The sequence below is a fragment of the Lemur catta genome, chromosome 10 (assembly GCF_020740605.2).
Source record: "Lemur catta isolate mLemCat1 chromosome 10, mLemCat1.pri, whole genome shotgun sequence".
NCBI lineage: Eukaryota > Metazoa > Chordata > Mammalia > Primates > Lemuridae > Lemur > Lemur catta.
The window spans coordinates 57,341,380-57,365,640 of record NC_059137.1 but is presented as its reverse complement, the minus strand read 5'-3'; positions in this window follow the sequence as shown (position 1 = coordinate 57,365,640).

Here is a 24,261-nt window from a genome sequence, read left to right as displayed (position 1 = left end):
GAATTATGGAAACACTTGTAATCCATTCATGCTGGGTATCTTTGTGGAGTGCCAAAGTGTACAACTGTATGTGGCAATCTGGTGCTTATTTTCTCTATCAATTAGATAATAGCTAATCTAGAAAAAAATGTATGGCCAAAAAGGAGATAGGTTTTGTCATACATAACTACATTTCTGAACTTCAATTTCTTCTTCTGCTCCTTACTTACAGGATTTTTTGAAGACTAAATGAAATAATGTATGTGACTATACCTAATATAATTATAAAATACTATATAAGAAGACAATGTGATTATTTGGCTTTCTAATTTTCTGCAAATTTGGAAAATAGAATCCTCTTGCTAGAAGGAATAAAACAAATTGAGAAATAATGTTAAACCAATTTGCCTTTATGTTGTTTAGAATTTTTTTTTATTTCCATTGGTTTTCCATCGACTCCCTAGGATTATTTATTTTCACCAGAACAAAAGGTAGATCACTTTTAAAACATCGTAATAAAAATGAGAGTTATAGTTGGAGTAAGAAAAAAGTCAACAAGTGAACAACAGTGGAAATAGAGGTATTTTATAATGAAATTCATATACTGAATTTAATAATTTTATATTGTACAAGGAAAGAGGTTAAAAGGAGAAAATGTTACTATGCACTTATAAAATTACACATGTGATGTTATTGACTTAGTACTGAATGGTGTTTAATTGAAATGCACATATCCCAATGGCTCACCATAGAAATTATATGAACTTTCCTTCCATTGTGTGTTCTGGGTTTGCTCCAAATACTATGCATTAGCTTTTTGTAGGGCATAAATTATATAGATTTTAAACTTCATTTACTTCCTTCTATTGGCCTTGTAAGTGAAGTCCTTCTTTCTGATCTCCTGACAAAAATGACCTTTTGTCTTAAGCAAATGCTTCCCCAGCAATTCAGTCCTGAAATCAGCATTTTAATAATTGTAAATGGGTTCTCCCACATTTGTACCATGGCTTTCAAATATGAAATTTATATATAATTCTTACTTTTTTTAAATAAGGGAATTAAAATACCATCTAAAGGGAAAGGACAGAAAAAAAAAAACTAAACAAAAAACTCCAGAATCATCATCTTATCATCAATTCATTTTTATAGTTCCTAGGATGAAATATTTCTCATTTTTTTTCCATCATACCAATCTAGTTCATTCCTATCTACAAGTTTAGCATTTTCTTTTTCTAGATTATCAATTCACATTCAGCAGTTACCACATCTTTAGACTATAAATATAGCCAAATATTTATTCTCATAATTTTCAAATATTCAGGACTGCTTATATTCAGAAGCTCTTTTTTGTGACTATTCATATGCAAATCATCCCCAGCACACATTATATTTTTGGCTCACAATGTATCTTTAGGAAGAGAATGTGATATTCCTGGATAGGGATACCCTCTAGGGCCCGCATTTCAGATTATTGAAGTGGATCATTAATTAACCTCATAATGAGTTGAATCATACCATGTTCTATTACTCTATAATGTACTATGGAAAAAATCTATTTGATGGTATACAATTTTCCTTTTTTTATAAATCATTTTTTTTCTTTTCTCTAGTCTGTGTTCATCATGATTTATTTAATACTTTAGTGGTTTTCCACCACGTTAATAATATTGTGATTAATAATAATTAGAATGGCCAAAATTAACCTAACTGGCTGTGAATGAAATCAACATTTACATCATGAAAATTTTATTGAGTTATTCCTGCCTTAAGAAAGATTGGGGAAAAATAGAATGCTTCATTAGAAATTGGAACTGATGTTAATATCAAATAAGTAGGAACATATCTTCTGATGCTAATATTAATAAAAAATCCCAATTTACTGTTTTCCACCCTTGCCTCTAAGAGAATTGTGATATTTTCCTGCAGTAATATTAAGAATCTCAACTCAAGTTGTTATTGTTCAGTACATCTGTCCCTTTAAGTGATGTTTTTGTGGTTAGGAAATGTATTATTCATTTTATACACTTTTTTCATCTCATCTTTACCCCAACTGTATACACTTGGTATTATCACTGCTTTTTTACATGTGAAAAGAGAATTTCAAAGACATTAACTCATATTGTTAGTAAGCAGTATATCGGAGTAACAAGCTTAGATCCAAAGACTAATATTTTTAAATTTCAAATGAACTTCTTTCACCATAAATATATTTTAAAATAAGAGCACTCTCTATACTATAACATACATTTAGTATATGTGTGTCCTACTTAATATAGAAAAACAGTTAAAAAGTATCTGTGTGTGTTGGAAGAGTCCATTTTGGAAGCACTAATTTTAATATTATAAGAATAAAACAATACAATAAAATGTAATTTTTATTATGTATAGTACTAAGTATATCAAATGTAGTTTTTATTAAAATAAAATTTTTAATTTAACAATCGACTATCAAAATTTTTGCAGATTTTATACAATTAACAGTATTCAATGAGACCTGGGTCACAAAATGTGTCCCAAGAGGAAAGGTGAAGAGTGGAAATGAATCATTTCCTTCAAAATAAATAAATACAATGAATATCTAATAACAAGAACCTCAAATTTTGATGGCTACACTTCCTTTCCAGATGTATAAATCTAAAAAATCATTTAGGTTATTTGAAGTTTAACACAAAATGATAAAGTATCATACTGATGGAAATTGAAGCCTAAATTATGAGCTGTTCTGAAACATACGATAAATTCCTTGGGATGAGAATTCTAGAAGCACAAGCAAGCAAGCAGTGGTAAAATCCATCTTTCTTCTGACTTCCTGGGCACATTAGGCTAATTCCAGAAATAAATCCAGTCAGTTGGCAAGTTAACCGCTCACTCTTGTCACAGAAGTCATCTGCAGCCTTGAGTTTAACTGTTTTCTTTCTCCTTGGTCTTAGTCCTCTATTCAGTGGCCCTGTATTTATGGTGTCACTTGGGGAATTTATCTATGATAAGAATGTGCCTCTGAAAATCATTCATTTTACAAATGCTTGGACGCAGGGATCATATAGTACATAAAACCTCTTTAATTCTTTTAACATGGATTCTTTTTTCTCCTGTGGGACAAACTAAGTCACTCATTTGATGGTTTTGTATTTTCAACCTTATTTACTAAGGACTTATTTTATCTGGGCTTTGGAAATCATAGAATCAAGTTGGATGAAAATTTACTTTTGACCCATTTAATTCTAACCTTTCCTACTGGTTTAATTTTTAGAACCTAGTTCAATGGGATGAAAGGAAAAAAAATCAATTAAAGAACATTTTTTCTTATGTACTCAGAAATTTAACCAGAAACATGAGCATATTTACTTTAAAATGTTTGGATTTGGAATATATTTTATTTAGACTTTTAGAAGTTGTTAGAACAACTAATTTACATACTAAGAATATACTAAGCGTATGTATAGGTGTGTAAATTGTTAATGATAAATACTATTTTGCAGCAGAACAGGATGATTGAATGTTTAATTCAATATAAAATTTTTGTCTCATATACTGCAGTAAAAATACAACTTATTTTGGAATAGATTCTGATACTTAACCTTTAATAAAAATTTTTGGCTGGGAGTGGTTGGCTCAGGCCTGTAATCCTAGCCCTCTGGGAAGCCAAGGTGGGAGGATCGCTTGAGGTCAGGAGTCTGAGAGCAGCCTGAGCAAGAGGGAGACCCCTGTCTTTACCAAAAATAGAAAAAATTAGCTGGGTGTGGTGGTGCGTGCCTATAGTCCCAGCTACTTGGGAGGCTGAGGCAGGAGGATCACTTGAGCCCAGGAGTTTGAGGTTGCAGTGAGCTATGATGATGCCATTGCACTCTAGCCGGGGCAACAGAGTGAGATTCTGTCTCCAAAAAAAAAAAATTAAAAATTAAAAAATAAAAATTATTGATTAACTATGATCAACATAGATTGATTAATACAGGTTGTATTAATAGCCTGTAGAAATTACAGGTAACATTCGTGTGGAATTTACTGTGGGCCCTACTCTGTTCTAAGCACTTGGCTTATTTAAATAATTTAATGTTCCAACAATCCTAAATACAGTGTGGTCGAGCAACTTGCTCAAGATTCTACAGGTGTTAAGTGGTGAAGGTGGGATACATTTTCTGCTAGTCTGTTTCCAGAGCCTATACTCTTAGCTGTTGTATTAAAAATAATTGTTAAAAAATAGCTATTAGAGGTTATATATACTTTGGTTAAATTTCCTATTTTTCGACAATATATAGTGTACCTATGGCCTGAGGTTAATGAAGTTACTGAATGCCTATTTTAAGTAAAGTACTGGTTAGACCATTATATTCACGTGCATCTAATTAAAGCAAACTTTCATGAAAATATCAGCTGGAAGACAAATTCACTTTTCCTCTTTTCCATTAGCCAAAAGATGCTCTTTTTCCATTGCTCTACTTTATCCATTATTTCTCACACTTTATTGTTGTCATCAAATATTAGCTATAAAACTTTTTATGGTGGTTAATTTAAATTATAAAACTAACTTTTTGAGTGTATTGGCACCGGCTTGGGAGGATCTTCATGATTCAGTTGTACAAGGATTAGTGTGCAGTTATATCAACCTTTAAAGTGAGCTCTATAATTAAACTAGATTTTACAACATGGGCCGTGTGCAGAACTGTTTCTTATTTTGCTACAGATACCTGTTTCTCGAATTTCTATGATCTCTCCAGAAGAGATACAAACATTATTGTTCTTTTGGTGATCCATACTCATACTTTATTTCATTTTTAATTATATAGATATTATTTTTTAGTTATGAAAGTGATATAGAATCATTGCAGAAGAGTAAAAAAAAAAATGTAGAGAACAAAACACAGCTACCTATAATCCAAATCAAGGTAACTGGTTTTTTCATGTTGTATGATTTTTTTCCTATGTTTTAAAATACATATATTTTATAAGTATATATGTCATATACTTTTTTCCTTATTTTACATAATACCTCATAAACAATTTAGTATCTTCATTTTTCATCCAATAGTTTATCATAAAATGTACCCAAGCTGTTAATTTTTTAAAAAATATATATAGTTATATAATATACCCTCATATGTTTTGACAATTTTTCATTAAGCCTTTATACATAATTATAGTGAACATCTTAGAACACAAATTTCGTAAAAACTTTTAAAGTTATATGTTTACTTCTTAGGCTGGATAACTAGATTGGAAAGTGCTGGATACATATGCCTAAGCCTTTTAAAGGTTCTTAATGCTAATTACCAAAGCGTGAAACAGTTTCTACTGACAGAGCGTGAGAGTGCCCGTCTCAAGGCAGTGTTGTAGTCATTGAAGTTTGTTTTCTTTCAGTCATCATTATTTGATATTTAAAAGTGCATACTATTTTAACAATTGTCTGTCTCTGAAAACTAGAGAGGCTGAATATTTTTATATGAATATTAGATATTAATATGTCTTTTCCTGTGAATTGCTTGCTTCCTAGTTTATATTTGTTATTTGTGATCCAAAAATAGTCACTAATAAACCATAAACACATTTCTCTTAAAAGAATAAGATATCACAGGAAATTATCCACCCCTAGAACCTTGATAAAAATGACCTGAGTTTAAAGGGTATTCCTCATTTATTAAAAGGACTATCTCGGGAAAGACATTTGTTATAAATTTCTTTTCCATTAGTGATATTAGGTTTCTGGTGATATATTTCACCAGATGTGAGATGACTGGCCAGGGTGGAAGGTGTGTATGAGTGTGTGGATGGCTACTATTGTGGGGGAAGAATAAACTTTGGTAAATTGGCCTCTGCTAAGTAGAGTCCAGGATTTTGGTTTTACTAACAGCATCCTCTAACAAATATTTCCAGCAGGAGTATGCATTTCATTGCACTAACACAATGATTACTACTCTAGTGCAGCTACATTCTAGCTTTGCTCATTCCTTTTCATAATTTTATAACAGGGATTGAAGATATCAGGTGGTGGTAATCATTTGTAGAGAAGAGAAAGAAAGTTTCTCTGTTTGTGTGTGTGTTGTCCAATCACAAACATTTTTGATCAGATTATATCTGCTGGATGCAATAATAAATGCTAATGTGTGAGTGTGTGTGAGTGTGTGTGTGTGGTCTTTATGTATGTATGTATTTATGTGGACTAGTGGCATAGACTGGGTAATATATACAATAAGGTAGTGATTGTGGGAGTCTTTCAACATATGTGGTATTTACGTAAAAATAGATAAACGTGTACAGGGTAGACAGATGTAGCTAATGACTTAATCAGGATAATTGCTTGGAGAATTCTAGATGTGTAGAAATAAAGGATTTAGCTAACATGGGGAGTGCAAAAGGTTAGAACAAGATGGCTAGAAGAAACATTTAAAGGAAAAAATAAGATTTTGAGGAAAAATAAATATCAAGGAGGTGTGAGTTACAATGAATCAACAGAATCACCAAATCAGCCTTTAAGAATGCAGTTGATATTGCTCAAAAGAGAGAATTGAGAGGAAGAAGTGATTTGTAGAGAAAGGTAACAAAATTTAGGTGATTATGATGAATACTTAGTGGAAATTGTCTAATGGAAAAAAGATATCTTAGATGAATCAGGATTGGATGTCTAATTTGGGAATCCTCAGTTTGGAGGCAATAGTTAAAGCTATAAGACTGAGCTACTCTTGTTAAGAGTATGGGAGAGAAGGACAGGGAGCTGAAGATTGAACTATGATGGTAGAAACATGAGGGCAGTGAAGCAAAAGTAAAAGGCAGAAAGAGGGAAAGAAAAGGAGAGGGAGAGGAGAAAGAGAGAGAGATTAGAAATGCAAATGTTTCTCAAGATAGTGCTGGCATAAGACAGCTAAGACAGAAAGGAATTTCAAGGAGGTAACTGCAGTCAATATTATTTAAAATCAAAGATACCACTCACACCCTCTCCTGGACCAAAGAAAAGGTAGCTACTGGTGGCTGGCCAAAGGAATATAAAAACCAGACTTCAGTTAATTTAATGTTTGAATAAAGTGAGTAATCTACTATTGGCCCTGCATAGTTACATTTAAGACGTTAAAAAAATATGAAGACCAATTAATATGTTTCTTTAACTTCTATGGATTGTTGCAGTGATATCTATTAGAGCTATTTTTCTTTAGAAAAACTGTAACAAATCCTGACTTTTATAATCAAAGCTATTGTTGGTATCTTTGATTAGTGTTCATTATTTAGGATCTGATAAAAAAATGCTTGATTTAATGACTCTATTTGTTGGTGTGACCTGGGATTTTATGCTACCGGAGATAAAAACAGATTTTAGCAGTTCCTCTCATGTTGGGCTTTATTTCCAAAAAGAAATCTCATCTATTAATTTACACAGAAATGATTTACCAGTGTAATCCTTCCATTTTCATTAATATCACAAAAATTGTTTTTTGGGCTCTCCCTCAACACATTGTTTTATGGGAAGAATTAAATTTTGCTCCTTGTGTCTTTTCATGGCACAAAGTTTATTTTCATTTGTTTGTTTTTGTGGCCCTCATTGGATATCTAATATGTCTTTCTCTTGAAGGAAAGAAGACACAAATCTTTTCTTCCGCACAGAATTGTTCCAAAGAAGTGAAATCATTCCTTAGGGGTATCAATTCCGAAGAAAACTGGCATGAATTAATGGAAATTGTTGCATTCAAAATTGGGAAAACCGGACTCAGGTTTTCTTTATTATATGAATATTTACACAGTTCTTTTAATAATATTCTGATGAATTTCATAATTAATATTAGTGGATATTATGAATCAGAATATGGATTTCAACTATTTACATCTCAGTTTCTTCATCTGTAAAATTATGTGACTAATTCACACTCTATAATTCCAAAGGGTCGTGGCCAATATTTAAGATAAAGAAAGGAAGCTTACTCTTTAAAAAAAAAATTAGAAGTGACTCTAACTTATAAGATGTTTTTGTTTGTTTGTGTTATGCTCAAAAGATAGATGAAGTATTCCTGAGAATTAAGATGCATAATGCCAGAAACCATGAAACCCTACAAGAAGAAACATTAGGAAAAAATTTAAAATCACTATTTAATCTTAAGGTGAAATAAAATTGCCAATATAAGTTTACTTCTACAGTTTAAATTGCAATATTTACTCAGACACTTTCTTTGTATAAGGGCTAAAAAGGAACATATTTGAAAATGAACTAAAATAAAACCATATTAATCTAGACCTCATTTAATCAGAATTTAGGATAACATGGACAAGTTTGGACTTGTCTTTTCCCATTATTTTTGAAGAAGGTATTTGTTAAGCAAAGTTAACAGTGCAAAAAAACTTCAAGAGAATATCTTCAAGTACTTCCATGCACACTAAGAGTACAAGTATACACGAGCTCTGCTTCCCAGCCTGTCAGAATTGCCACCCCTTAGGGTGTGTAAGCCTTTATGAGAAATAAAGCTCTCTTTTCTGAATTTATGAACCTTATCATTCTCCAGCTGACCAAAATGATACCCTAAAGTCAAGACCTCAGAAGCAGCTGTTAGGTAGATAGTTAGGATCTCTGGCTCTTCTCGGGACAAGGGTTCCCCCTTTTGGTGCTGTTTTGAGCAGTAGCTCCACCTGGGAAGAAGGATAAGGGTGGGCACTCCATTTTGATGCTGCCCCACCCTTAATCCTAACCTGAGCAACTGCTACACTAGGGGAAGGAAGGAATGCTTTGTCAATCTACGAATTCCCCAGTCCACGAAGATTTAGAAAGTGACATAAAGTAACCTAAGGGTAATGAATATGCCATTAGCTGGAAACGGCATTACAGTTCACAGCCCCCTGCGCCAGGTGGGCTTTCTTAGAGGGAGCTCATACACGCAGATGGAAATTTGAGGACACCTGTTGATCATATGATAACATGCTCCACCTCCTAAGAGCCCGCCTCCAGACTGGGCTAATAAAAGGAAACGATCCGAGAAGCTAGAGAAGTGAGTTGGTCTGTGTCTCTCCACTCGTGAGGACAGACCCGTTTTATCCTACAACAAAGAGCCGCTCTGGTGAAACTGTCCCTGCCTGAGGTTACTCTGTCATATGGGACTTGCTAGCGACCTTTCCAAGAAAGGAGTCAGAGGACTGGGATAACAGTCTGGACTTGATGCTTTCGTGTATCTGGTCATTCTTCAGCCAAGAGTACACCAAGAAGCGAGGGCAGATTAGCACCGTGACATCTTTGGTGCCGAAACCTGGGATTCTAACACAGCCTCCGAAGCAAAGTTTCTCTCTGCTCTTCTCCTTCCCTGGCTGAAGCAAGCCGAAGAAACTGGAATTCCTCTTCTCCAAGGTAGGTCAAATAAAACAGAACTCCTTTTCCCCAAAGCCAGCCATGAAACCTAAAACATTACTCTCACCTTACCCTGCCTTTCTCTATAAGATCTGGCCATGAAGAAAGTCCCGGGCCTATCTTGTTTGATAATAGGTCATGAGACTCCTCATTCCAGAATGGGTTCTGCCCCATATCAAGGAGGAAGGAATGTTACATAGAAAGGCCAATAAGAACCTGAACAGACAGGCTTGCTGGGTGACCCCACTCATTCTGCTAACATTAGATCACACCCTTTTTGTTCAATCCCATTTCTAGAGGGCTGCTTACCCTTCATAGAGCCTAACTATGGTCAATGGAAAAGAACCCAAACTCGGTAAAACAATTAAAATAGGTTTATTCTGAGCTGAATATGTGGAGCCATGGCCTGGGGAGCAACACCCAAGAAGCTTGAGCAAACTCTCTCACCGTGGTTGGGTTAGGGTTTGGTTTTATACATTTCAGGCAGACAAGAATTAAAATGCATAAAGTCAGAAATCAATATATGGAAGGCATACATTGGTTTGGCCCAAAAAGTCAGGGGAATTCAAAATGGGACATTACAGGTTATAGGTGGGTTTAAAGACTCTTTAATTTGTAATTGGTTAAAAAAATGAAGCTTTATCTAAAAGGCTTGGAATGTTTTAACTTAAGGGAGGCTGTTAATCAGAGATGAGCCACCACTGGACCTATACCCGAACTCAAGTGATCTGTTAAGTAAATTGATGACCTACAGGTGTGGTTTAAGCTTCATCTTGTACAGCCTTGGCCTGTTAATGAGTTACAAACAATACTTTCTAGAAGGGCAGAGAGCATGATGAGGCACATCTGACCTCCCTTCTGATGGCCAGCAACTCAGCTTTAGGGTATTTCTGGTGCCCCCTTGGCCAAGACGGGGTCCATTCAGTCACTTGGGGGGCTTAGATTTTATTTTAGTTCACATTACAAACAAGGACAGTTTTCCCTGGGTCTTTTGGTTGTCATTCTGAAGCCTCCCTTATGTAAAACTGTGATTAAATAAACATGTTATGCTTTTCTTTTAATCTTGTATTACAGTAGTGTCAGCTGTGACCCTAAAGCTTTTCCTTTCAGCCCCTAAAAAGTGCTCAGTAAATATTCTAATGAATGAATATCCTGCACTATTTAATTTCCCTTCATCCTATTCTATTAATGTTTATTGATCACTTTTTTAGCATCAACACCCTCAGTCCTGTGCAAAGGACTTATGTGCTTGGACATTTCTAGTTCCTACATGTTGGGAGTAAGATAAAAAATATAGGTGAATGGAGGCTTAGGTTTTCCACAAAATAGATCAGGAAAACTATTTTCTTTAATTTTTTTCCTAATCAAAAGGCTTTGAATAGCACATCAGTTCTATGCAATTTGCTTGTTAGAGTCATTTTAATTAGAAGGTAAGTTTGCCTTGTCCATCAGGTCAATAGTATTTTTAAGTAGCTAATTATATATTTGCTAGTTCACAATCAAGATCTTGGAAATCTGCCTATATGTCTTAATTCAGAGGAATAGTAAATTACATAATCCCTCAATGCCTAATTTGTTTGAATACTTCTAAAGAAATAATAATTAGCTAGGACTAAACACTAAATTTTAAGGTCACCTTTAAAAACATTTGCAATCATAATCTGGGATTGTGGTGTTCAGAATGGTAGGATAAAGCCAGAAAGAATGTTCTGGAAAGACTTTGAGAGTATAGGGGCCGAAGGAAAACTTCCCCTTGACCCTCTGAGTGTTCACTAAAAAATTCTTACAAGAGGTAGATTAATTGGAGAAAAGGCATGCAAATTTTACTAAGATGTACATGGGGAGAACCACAGAGTGATTACTCACCCCTCGATAGGGTTCAGAAGCTTACACACCACCCTGGCACAACAGGCTATGGGGTGGGGGTGAGAGAAGAGGTATTATATTCATGGGCGATAAAGGATTAGGGAGAATGAATGGATCTGGCATCAGGGATTAATTTGTAAATAGTTCTGTTTGGAATTTGAATAATCCTGAGAAGCAGATGCTATCATGCGAAAGGGTCTGTTCAGGTATGGTTACTTGGTTGGCCTTACTGTGAGGGGAAGAAAAAAGCCAATTGTTCCTTTTGGTGGGTCTGGATCTTAGATAACTGAACTTGCGCTTTCATTCTGTGCTTTGAGACATTGGCTGGCATGGGAGTAGGATCAGAAAGGCCTTGAGGCTGCTTCTGTTCAATATGTCAAAGCACCGTATTTTGGGATATTGGTTTCTGAGCCCCAACAAGAGAGGAGGTGGGTGGTGAATTTATAACTCAAGCTGTCCTACACATTCCACACTTACCTTCCTCTAATAGCCTTCTGTCTGGGGGCTCAAACAAGGAGTCCGATGTCTGATGGTACACTATGGCATACACATTTACTGGTGGAAATAACTCTTTAACCCAGAATGGTGATAGAAAGAAGGAAATATTCTGAAATGTCAAGTGTCAACATATCAAACTGTAATAATGACAACTAAAATGGACAAAGCACCCTTTCTAAGAAAAGTTTTTTCACACTAGTTTCTGCACACTTCTACTTGTTATCTATAATTTACATTATCATCGTGAAATAAAGATTATGATAAATGTTTATTAAGAGCTAATTTGTACCTGAGTATGGAGGCTGGAGGTGAAGGGGGGGGTTCGTTAACATTTAAAGTAGCCTAATTGGGAATATTCCCAGCAGAGTGTTTGTTCAGAAGCCCTTACTCTAGAGAGGCTGTTTAGTATAAAACTTCCAATTACTCTATTTTACCTTACATTAACACCAGAGGTTTGGTTATTTATCACAATGGATATTAGATAGGATTTTTTTTGTGTGTGGTGACATGGGCGGGGTTCAAGATATCTGGATTGCTAGAAATAATATATGGCCACTCAGTCTTGAACAAACAGGATACAATAATCTAGTGAGCCCAAGAGCCTGTGCCTTTCAGAATGTTGCTCTGGATTCAGGATTTTTGTACCAGTCCTTTGTACAAACATTTAATAGAAGGTTTTGTTACCTGGTTCTGACTAGAAAGAAATAACATCATGCCACATCTCAAGCTCATCTTAATGCAAAGTGCTGTCGGCAGGGCCTAACAGGACAGTAATTTGGGACTTCATCAAGCTTACAAGTAATACAGCTGTTTTCATGCTGGCATTCCTCTAAATGTTTGTTGGCGAGTCTGGTTGTGGTCTGCAATTTGCTTTCAATGTAACACACCCTGTGAGATTACTGGGGACAGGATGTATATAGTTTTGTCTTCCTTAGTCTACTAGAAAGTATTGATTGTTTACCAAAGATGTCTACAACTGATCGAATAGTCTTAGGTAATCTTGTTTCAGGAATCAGAGTTGTTTTATGCTTTGCATAAAAGCACAGGAAGGGACTTATTTGAAGTCTCATAGGTATGGAGCAGGGGCCATTTGCTTGGTTTAGGGAACCATTGTCTATTGTTTACAAGCTGTGAGCCCCAGGGCAGTTTGCTTAACTAATTCTTCACCTGTAAAATGGGTTTAATAATAGTAACTACCTCATGGTGTCCTGAAAATTTAAAGGATTGAAAAATTTGGTTTACAAGAAAGTATACAGCAAATTACAGCTATTATCACAAAGTGAAAACAGGAAGACTGAGTCTTGTGCTTTCTCTGTGTGGTGGTTTTCCCAGTAACCATTCCATTGAAAATTTATTTTCACTTCTTTGTCTATCATGTATACAGTCTAAGCAATACTGACCAAATCAAATAATCAAGTTATTAATAGAAAGCAATGATTTATTTGGATTAAAATTCTACAATTTTCAGGGAAAATCAACTGAGATAATTTTTTTTCTTTTTAAGAAACAGGGTCTTGCTCTGTTGCCCAGGATAGAGTGCTGTGGTGTGATCATAGCTTGTTGTAACCTAGAATTCCAGGGCTCAAGAGATCCTCAGCTAACTTTTTTTAAAAAAAAATTTGCATAGAGATGGGGGTCTTCCTGTGTTGCTTCAGGCTGGTCTCAAGTTCCTGGCCTCAAGCAATCCTCCTGCCTTGGCCTCTCAGTGTTGGGATTACAGCTGTGACACTGAACGCTGACAATCAAGATAATTTTATTTTTCCTCAAATAGAAGAAATTCTCATATTGCCTAGAATATTTGAGTTCGGTTCTGTGCAATAAATTCTACTAATCTTATTGCTCTGGTTTATTTTATGCAAGCCCTCATGAAGGGAGAATTACTCAGACTTTTCAGCAAAGAAATTTTCCTTTTTTAATCAAAGGTTTATTATGCACTTATGTCTGTCACACACTAGGGGACCCAAAGAGGTATACAGCAGCTCATTTACAATAACTAGCAGGAGAGACACAATATGAACATGAGCAAGTGACAATAAAATTTCCAATTGTAATAAACTTAATATGTGATAAATATTAAAGACATTTAGAGGAGGGACTCATTATTGCATCACAATAACTTTGTGAACAAACACTGCATTGGTATACAAGGAAGGAATCAGGAAAGTTTTATTCATAAAGTAGAATTTAAGCAACACTTTGAAGAATATAAGATTCAGAAAGGTGCTGAGGATGGTTAGATGGGAGGGAGTTTAATGAACTTGAGGATCTTTGCTTTAGAAACGCATTCTTCTATCTCACTCCCTCACTCAACCAACTTACCTATTGCTTTAAATAATTTAATTTTGCATCTTTACTGAAATCCTACCAAGTGAGGATGTATTTGGAAGGAATAACATAATCAGCTTTTCACACCAGGTGATTTGGTTGGTTCTTTAAGGGCTATTGCCATGTCTGTTTGTAGACGGTTCCTTCAACTATGCCTAGTATGATGTGTGGTGGGCAGGAGATGTTAATGGAAATACGTTTCCTTTATTGGGTGTATTTAATCAAATGTTTTTTTAATCTATCAGTTTACTGAGATCAATAGGACAATTCAAGTAAAGGAGGGAAACAGAATAAGAAATTTGAGAGTATGGCATAATTAAGTAGTTATAGAACTTAGATGGGGTTTCAAGGCAAACAGAGGGTAGCAGGAGTCTACTATTTGCCTGAAGAGCAGGAAAGGATTTTGCCATGAATGGGAGATCGACACAGACAGGGTGGTGAGCAGAAATTGAAGAAAATTATAATTAGGTTTTTTTTTTTTGTACTGAGACAGACAATGAGGGGAAGGTAAGACAAAAGGTGTGAATAAGAGTAAAGCATTCATGTTGGGTAATATTGAGACAGAAATTTGGAAAGTAGCATGGGGCTGTGCTGAACTGTGAAGCATCATGCTAAAGAGTTTGGATTTCATCTTACATGCAACAAAAAATACTCTTGGTGGTTCTACTTATATCCCACTGCTCAAAAGTAAGCTAAAGGGAACCTTATATTCTGCAGCATTTGGGGAAAAAATGGCAGTGGTTGGTGTAAATTTCAAATCTCCCCAAATATGCCCTCTAATCCATCTCTATAATTAAATCAAGTAGGAGACTTGGGGTAGACAAATCTGTTCAACAAAACTAGAAGGATGCAATGAGAGAAATTCTACATAAAAATTTACAAATTTCTTTGATAAATAACTTACATTTTAAAAAGGAAAAGAAATTTAAGAGACATAAGAAACAACAACCAAATGCAACATTTTAGGTAGTGAAATTTAAGCTTGTACTAGGAATTAAATAATTGTTTTATTGGCTGTGACAGTGGCATTATGTCATATTAAAAAATCCTTACCTGTTAGAGATATACGTTGATATATTTACAAGTAAAGTAATAAGATGTTTTAAATATAATATAAAGGTATCACATTCTCCTCGCCCCCTCCATTTGATATTAAGAACAAAATATAGCAACCACTGTACACAGTGGGTTACGCCTATAATCCCAGCTACTCTGGAGGCTGAGGCAGGAGCACTGCTTGAGCCCAAGAGTTCAAGGCTGCAGTGAGCTATGGTTGTGCCCCTGTATTCCAGCCTGAGTGACAGAGGGAGACCTAGTCTCTAAAGAAGAAAATTACTTTAAAAATTACAGTATATTGATAACACTGAAATCTGCTGTTGGGATGCTGACTTTCATTCTCTTTTCTTATGGGGATGTTTGAAAATCTCCCGGGTGGGTCAAGTATTTCACGGTTTAACACATGAAGGTATATGGGACTCATAGAACTTTAGGGATTTGACAACTCTCTACTCACCCTGTTGAATGAGCATTATATAAGAGAGTGTTTCCATGTCATTTAACACCCAGAATATTCAGAGTTGAAATTGGATTTCCCTAACACAGAGACTGCCACTGGCTCCTGCTTTTTCACCAGAGAAGCAGAGCAGAGCTAATTCACAGAAGTTTCAGGTTTTGCAGTGATACATACTGGTTCCTAAAAAAATCTACTTAGGATGCATACTAGTTTATATTTTACAATATTAAGAAGTATAAAAGGCTATTGTCATGAGCTGAGGGGCAAACTTAAACAATGTAACAACACAGAGGTTTCAAAAACAAAATCTCTTCCTTTTATTAGACATGTAGTTCTAGACATAGACTCAATACATTTGTAGTAATAAACTGGCACAATGAGATGCAATGATTGTGATGGAATGACTGGAGCCACCAAATACTGTTGATGGGATTTCAAAAGAGTGCAGCTACTTTGGAAAATAGTTCAGCAATTTTTTGTAAAGTTAAACATATGCTTAACATATAATCCAAATATACCACTCCTAACACTCCTACGAAGTGTTTACCCAGGAGAAAAGAAAACTTAAGTTCTCACAAAAACCTGTATTCAAATGATTATAGCAGCTTTAATTCATAATCTCCCCAAACTGAAAACAAACCCAAAGTCTTTCAACTGGTGAATGGATAAATGAATGGTGGTACATCCATACATGGACTACTATTCAGTTAAATAATGAAAATAAAAAAACCAAACTATTGATACACACAACAACATGGTTGGATGTCAGATGCATTATGCTAAGTGAAAGAAGCTAGAGTCAAAATGTTATATAATATGATTACATTTATATGACATTCTGGAAAAGGAAAAACCAGAGACAGCAAACAATTTGTTGTCAGAGGATAGAAGAGGAGGAAGGCATTTACTACAAAGAGAAATGAGGGAATTTGGGGTATATTTTAGTCCATTTGGGCTGCTATAACAAAATTCCTTAGACTGGGTAAATTTATTACAGGAAGGATGAGAAGTCCAAGATTAAGGTGCCAGTAGATTTGGTGTCTGGTGAAGGTCTGTTCCTCACAGATGACACCTTCTAGCTGTGTCCTCACATGGCAGAAGGGACAAGCAAGTTCCCTCAAGCCTCTAATCCCATTAGGCAAACAGGTTTAGCCTTCATGACCTAATCACCTATCTAAGGCCCTACTACTTAATACCATCATTTTGGGGGGTAGGTTACAACAGATGAATTTTGGGGGACACAAACATTCAGACCATAGCAGGGGATGATGGAATTGATTCATATTTTGATTGTGGTAGTGGTTGCATGATTCTGATTCTGTGTCTGTCAATACTCAGAACTGTACACTAAAAAGGAAGGATTATATGTATGTAATTATATTCCATAAACCTGACCAAAAATAGGTATAAAAAAATCTCAATTCTTAATTTCCTGCATTAGATTCTCATTTCTTTCAGTATAATAATTCTTGTATTTGAGCATTTAAACGTTGATACAACTTTTCACTATTATAAATAAATTTGAACATACAGGAATACCTTGTATCATTGTGTTTCACTTTGCTGTGCTACATAGATACTATGTTTTTTACAATTTGAAGGTTTGTGGTAACCCTGAGTCAAGCAAGTCTATCAGTGCCATTTTTCCCCGCAGCATTTGTTTACTTTGTGTCTGTCACATTTAGGAAATTCTTATGTTTCAAACTTTTTCATTATTATAGCTGTTAGGGTGATCTGTGATCAGTAATCTTTGATGTTAGTATTTTAATTGCTTTGGAGTACCATAAACCTCTCCATATAAGACACCAACAAACTTAATTGATAAACGTGTGTGTTCTGACTGCTCCACCAAGAGGACATTTCCGCAACTCCCTCTCTTTCTTTGGGCCTGCCCATTCCTTGAGACACAACAATATCAATATTACGCCCATTAATAACCCTACAGTGGCCCCTAAGTGTTCAAGTGAAAGGAAGAATCACAAATCTCACTTGAAATCAAAAGCTAGAAATGATTAAGATAAGTGAGGAAGGCTTGTTGAAAACTAAGATTGGCTAAACCTAAGCTTCTTGAGCCAAATAGTTAGCCAAGTTGTGAATGCAAAGGAAAAGTTCTTGAAGGAAATTAAAAGTGCTACTCCAGTGATCACATGAATGATAAAAAAGTAAAAGAGCTTTACTGCTGTTGTAAAGAAGTTTTAGAAGTTTAGATAGAAGATCAAGCCATCTCATATCCTCTCAAGCTAAAGCCTAATCCAGAGCAAGGCTATAACTCTCTTCAATTCTACGAAGATTGGGAGAGGTGAGGAAGCTGCAAAAGAAAGGTTTGAAGCTAGCAGAGGTTGGCTGATGAGGTTTGAAGAAAGAAGCCAACTCCGTAACATAAAAGTGCAAGGTGAAGCAACAAGTGCTAACAGAGAAACTAACAATCTACCCAGAAGATCTAGCTTAGATAATTGATGAAAGTGGCTACAATATATAATAGATTTTCAATGTAGACATAACAGCCTTCTATTGGAAGAAGATGCCATCTAGGATTTTCCTACCTAGAGAGAAGTCAATGCCTGACTTCAAAGCTTGAAAGGACAGGCTGACTTTCTTGTTAGGGGCTGATGCAGTTGGTGACTTTAAGTTGAAGCCAATGGTCATTTACCATTCTAAAAATTCTAGGGCTCTTAAGAATTATGCTAAGTCCACAATGGCTGTGTTCTACAAATAGAACAAGAAAGCCTGGATGATAACACATCTGTTTGCAGTATGGTTTACTGAATATTTTAAGTCCACTGTTGAGATCTGCTCAGAAAAGAACAATTTCTTTCAAAATATTGCTCATTGACACATGGTCATCCAAGAGCTCTGATGAAGATGTATAAGGAGATTAACGTTGTTTTCATGCCTGTTAATACAACATGAAGTAATTTTGATTTTCAAGTCTTATTTAAGAAATATATTCTGGCCAGGCAAGGTGGCTCACACCTGTAATCCTAGCACTCTGGGAGGCTGAGGCCGGAGGATCACTTGAGGTCAGGTGTTCGAGACCAGCCTGAGCAAGAGGGAGACTCCATCTCTACTAAAAATAGAAAAATGGCATGTGCCTGTAGTCCCAGCTACTTGTGAGGCGGAGGCAGGAGGATCGCTTTAGCCCCAGGAGTTTGAGGTTGCTGTGAGCTAGGCTGATCCCACAGCACTCTAGTCCAGGTGACAGAGTGAGACTCCATCTCAAAACAAACAAACAAAAAAACCCTCACATTCCATAAGGCTATAGCTGCCGTGGGTAGTGATTCCTCTGATGGATCTAGGCAAAGTAAATGGAAAACCTTCTGAAAAAGTTCACCATCCTAGATGCCATTAAGAACATACATGATGCATGGGAGGAGGTCAAAATATCAATATTAACAGGAGCTTGGGAGAAGTTGATTCCAGTCCTCATGGATGACTTTGAGGGGTTCAAGACTTCAGTGGAAGAAGTCACTTCAGATGTGGTAGAAATAGCAAGTGAACTTGAATTAGAAGTGGAGCCTGAAGATGTGTCTGAATTGCTGCAATCTGACGATAAAACTTGAATGAATTGGGAATTGCCTCTTATGGATGAGCAAAGAAAATGTTTTTGAGATGGAATCTATTCCTAGTGAAGATGCTGTGAACATTGTTGAAATGACAACAAAGGCTTTAGAATATTCTATAACTTAGTTGGTAAAACAGTGGCAGGTTTTGAGAAGATTGACTCCAATTTTGAAAGACATTCTACTGTGGATAAAATGCTATCAAAGAACATTGCATACAAAAAAATATTTCATGAAAGGAAGAGTCCGACAATGCAGCAAACTTCATTGCTGTCTTTTTAACGAAATTGCCACAGCCACCTAAACCTTTACCAACCACCAACCTGATCAGTCATCAGCCATGAACATGGATGGAAGCAAGACCCTCCACTAGCAAAAAGATTACAACTTGCTGAAGGCTTAGATGACTGTCAGCATATTTTAGCAATAAAGTATTTTTATTTTTTTCTTTTTAGGGTACTGTGTGCAATAAGGCATTTTTAAATTAAGTACATTGTGTTTTTTAGACATAATGCTGTTGCACACATAATAAACTACAGTACAGTATAAATGTAACTTAAGAATTTTTTTATACCACTATACTAATGAGGATAAATATAACTTTTATATGCACTAGGAAACCAAAAAGTTTGTGTGACTCCCTTTATTGCAATATTCATTTTGTTGTGGTGGTCTGGAATTGACCCTGGAATATCTGTGGTATGCTTATAAAAATAAGTGATCATCAGTATTTCTTCTGTAGATGTGTTAATGTGTCTGGGAATATTTTGATAGTCCTTTATAATTAATATTGCTACTTTGCCTATGAGCCAGGCCTGGTGGATTCTACAGAAACAAGAAAAATATGCTGAAAATAATCTTAATTTTCAGAAATGTAGACTTCTATTTTGATGGCTGAACTTTGTAGATTGAGCTTTGCGGAATAAGAAGGTAGAGTGTTGACAGATACAGAAAAAGAAATCCTTCCAACAATATTCAAAAAGCCTGGCTAAACTATGGTTGAAATCTCCAAAAAGCAGAATAAATATTTCAATGGGTTTTATTTCCTAATCAGAAATATTAGTTCCCACCTTCCAGAGTACTGGTGGTTAATTTGTACGCCATCTAAATGCTGCTTTTATGAATGACTGGGGGCTCTTGTGTGGCTTCAGCATCTGTAATAATGGCTTTGTACAAGAGATGTGTCAAGCAAGGTTGAAAGTGTAGATCTCTTCATTGATTCAAATTCCACATTGGCTCTGTGTGCAGAGCTGTGCTCTGAATCACTCCAGATGCATACCCTTCTAGAACAGCAGTCCTGCTACCATCCAAGTCCTCATAAAAGTCTTCAATTAGGTAAACCCCAAATAGCAACAATATCATGGTCTGACTTTATTGACAAAATCTCCCTTTTGCAAAGCTGTTTCAACGTACAGCAGGGGAGAATCCTTGGATGAAGAAGGGCACGTAGGAGTGAAGAGAAGAGACACAGAAATGGAAAAATAAATAAACCACAGTGTGACTCTGCTTTTATCTCAAGGTGTTTTTTTTTTTTTAACTTCACTTTGTAGAACTTCAACCTATTAACCTTTCTTTTAAATCTGCCTCTGCTATGGACCTGTATCACTAGCAAGAACACTTCTTTATTAAGACTCTCTGTGTGTCTAAGCATTTTTAATGACCCCATTGCCATGGTACCATCTGGCCACCTGACATTTTAAAAACAAACATTTCAGCATAATTGATGAATTCTGCCTTGGATGACTATTATGCAGGTCTGACTGCGAAACATACAGGCAGCTCTCATTCCACCAAATTAAACCTTGCTAAGCAGAAATATCACATTGAGCAAATTAGCATGAGTGTATTGTAAAGAAAGTTTAACCTCAAAGAGATTCTCTATAACCTAAGAGTGATGGACCCACAAGAACCAAACCATGAGAAATATCCGGTAGATTTTGGCCAGAGCATATTCAATGGAGAGGTCTCAGGGAGATGTCAGTATTTCAGGAGAGCTGTATCTTACCTTACAAACAGCCACAGTGAAGAATGCTCAGCTAACAAATGACTCATCCATTGAACAGCCATGATTATCTTCTACTAGAGGACAAATCCTTTGCTAATACTCTTAAACTATCATAGATTGTAAAGAAAGGAGGGGGCATTCATTCTAAAAGGTATTGGTTATTTATGAAGCACTTTTGATTAATGTATCCATCTATTTAACATCAACAGAAATGCGTTACCTACAACTATGTGCAAAATACTATTGTAAGTCCTGGGGTTGCAGTGGTAAGACAGACAGATAATATCCCTACATCCTTAGAACTAAAGTTTCCCTTAGGGCCTAGTGGAGGATTGGTAGAAGTGTGGAGCCTTTGAACTATCTGTGAATTTGGGAGTTAAATGTTATTTTTCTTTTACAAATCAAGACTGAGATATTTGTTGGAGATGACACAACTAGTAGGTTATAGAAATGGCATTACAATCCAGGACTCCAGCACAGCAGTTGGTTGCATAGTCAGGAAGTTTCCTTCAAGTAAGCCTTCTGCCTTGTTTACTTTAGGCACTAGGGGCTTCTCCAGCTTAAAGCTGTGAGTTAGAGTTCAAAAATCAGAGCTTTAGGAGAAGTTAGAGGAACTCGGGGCTCAGAGCTTCATCTATTTAATTTCAGCTATTTTAGGATTTTGATAGGATTTTTGGACTACCATTTTGAACTGCTTTGTTATTGGAAGAAAAACATATCCAGGGTTCTCAATGAGTGGTTTATCAATCAACTTTTGGAGTCTACCAACCTGCTTTTTTGATTTCTAACCCTCTGGTTTCTAAACCTACTCTTCCATGCTAGTTTCAAGCTCATGCCATCCTGAACAAAATAGGAGCAGGTACTTTTTTTCCTTCTTCCATGCTTCCTATTCTTACTTTGGAATTGTTCTCTTCCCATAAGCATCTGTCTAGTTTCTGCCCACTTGGCTTTTGGTATGAAATAATTAATTAATCTTACTGGTTTCCTGTGGATACATGTGCATGTGGCGGGGAGGATTTTAAGCTCCTATACCACAACATTCTGAAACTCTAACCAGTCAAATCACAGTAACTAAAGTTATTTTCCTTGTTTTATGAGAATAACAAGGCCTGATTCATAAGTCTCATGCCACATATGTATTAGATAAAAGGTGGGGATATTTATCTCCTCCAAGTGACCAGGGAAATGGAAAGGTAAAGGGAGAAACAAAACATTCAATATAAAAAAATTGATAAAATCCACAAATGTTATTTTTCTGAAAAATGTTAATATTAATGAGATACTAAAATACATCAACAATTGCTATGTACAAATTAATGTACAAAAAAGAATTAAATGGAAGGTAAGTAACGATGAAGTCGTTAGGCAGCCCATACTTAAAAACCCATCTGCAGAATCAAAATTCAAAGGAAGGATACACCAAGAATAGTGAAAAAATATAATTATTCTATTATAAAAACTCATTTTAGCCATTGTTAGAGTTATGCCTGGTCCTTTATAACGAATTGCATGCCAATAGTGGTGAAGAATTTACAGTTCAGATATACCTACACAAATGGGATTTTTTTACATCAACATCTTTTATGATGCCTAATTTACATTACTTGATATTTCATATATAACTAGACATCTTTTTTTTCCAATCTCAAAAACTTACTTTTTGGCCTCATTCTAAGTTATTGGGCTTCTGCCTATTTCTTTGTACCAACATCTGTGTCTTGGAAATCTGCTTAATATCCTACTCCCTCTAGGACTTGAGGAAGTTACTCTAGCTTGACAGGCTCTTTCCAAGAGATTAGAGCCCTGCTCATGCACCCTATTAAGAATGGGACACCACTGTGCCTGCAAGGCTTCATTGTGCTACCGCCTTCCTTAGATTTTTAATGTTAGTTTCAGGGGTATGTTGGACCCAGCTCTTACTGGCTTGCAATAGCTAGTTGTTAAATATTCAAGAATTTTGTGAGCAGGGCTATAGCTGGAAATTAGTCATGATGGAAGTACTTAAAACAAAGACATCATGAAATACTTTTTACCCCCAAAATCTGGCCTCTCGGCATACCAATAGATCATTGTCTCTTTCAGGATATATTAGATAACTGTTTGGACCTCTGACCATGAATATTAATGAAATATTTATTTTATGTCACATTCTACTGGACACTATCCCTGTACTTTGAGCTGGCATTATCTTAAAGTGAGTGCTTCATCCCAGTTAGCCAGTGTGGTTCTGCATTTTGATTCCTTCAGTTTTTCCTCTTGTTCTATGAGCAACTGAAATATGGACAGCTGAATTTAAAACTCTGACTCTCTGACTACTCTCTAGGCAATCTGCTGCTTGCATTTGGGCCTGTCCTCTCTAACTCAAAGCCTCCCTCTGCTGGCCCCAACTATTAAAATACATCTATTTGTATTTTCGTCTCATGTGCCTACAGTCCTTTAATATAAATACATTTTGACTGTGGCTTTGGAAGTCCACACTTCAAGGAAGGTGAACTAAGACATGACAGGTAATATGATAGCAACTGTCAGCTAGATCTAAGTGTTCATTTTAGATGTTCTCATTTAATGCCAGTTAAATAGTCATCTATTCAACTCTAGCATGGGGTATTTTTAGTGATGGGCAGTAAGTAAATTGTGAAATGACAGGGTGAGCTGGGCTTTGATGTCATCATTAGCAAGAAAATTGGTTGATTACTTGATGCTTCAAACAGAATCTCCTTAATACCCATTCTGTGTTTTTGAAGCGGGTTGTGACAGTTGGCAAAAGGGTCTTATCAAGATCATTAAAGCCTTATCTATATTAGTCATATCAGAAAAATCACCATCTATAAATGCCTGATCACATAACACATAGGGACATGACAGTGCATCAACTTTCAGGTAATTTTGTTGTCTTTCAAACAAATCATCCACTTAATGGTCTTGTGACCATTGTATCCTTAAACAGACTCAGTCTCTGGACTAGGTCTCATCACACCATAAATCATTTGCTGCATTGCAAAGACCAGTATTAAGTATCCATGCAATTTACATTTTTCCTTTACATAAATCTTTGTGTGTTCTTATAGACTCTAACCCCTTAAAGACTACAATTTTGTTGTTTAAAAGAATTTAAGATAAACAGTTTTTGTCAACACAAACTCTCCAAATTATGTTTTGATATCCAGTATCATATTTATTAATGTAACCTATAATTTAGGATGCA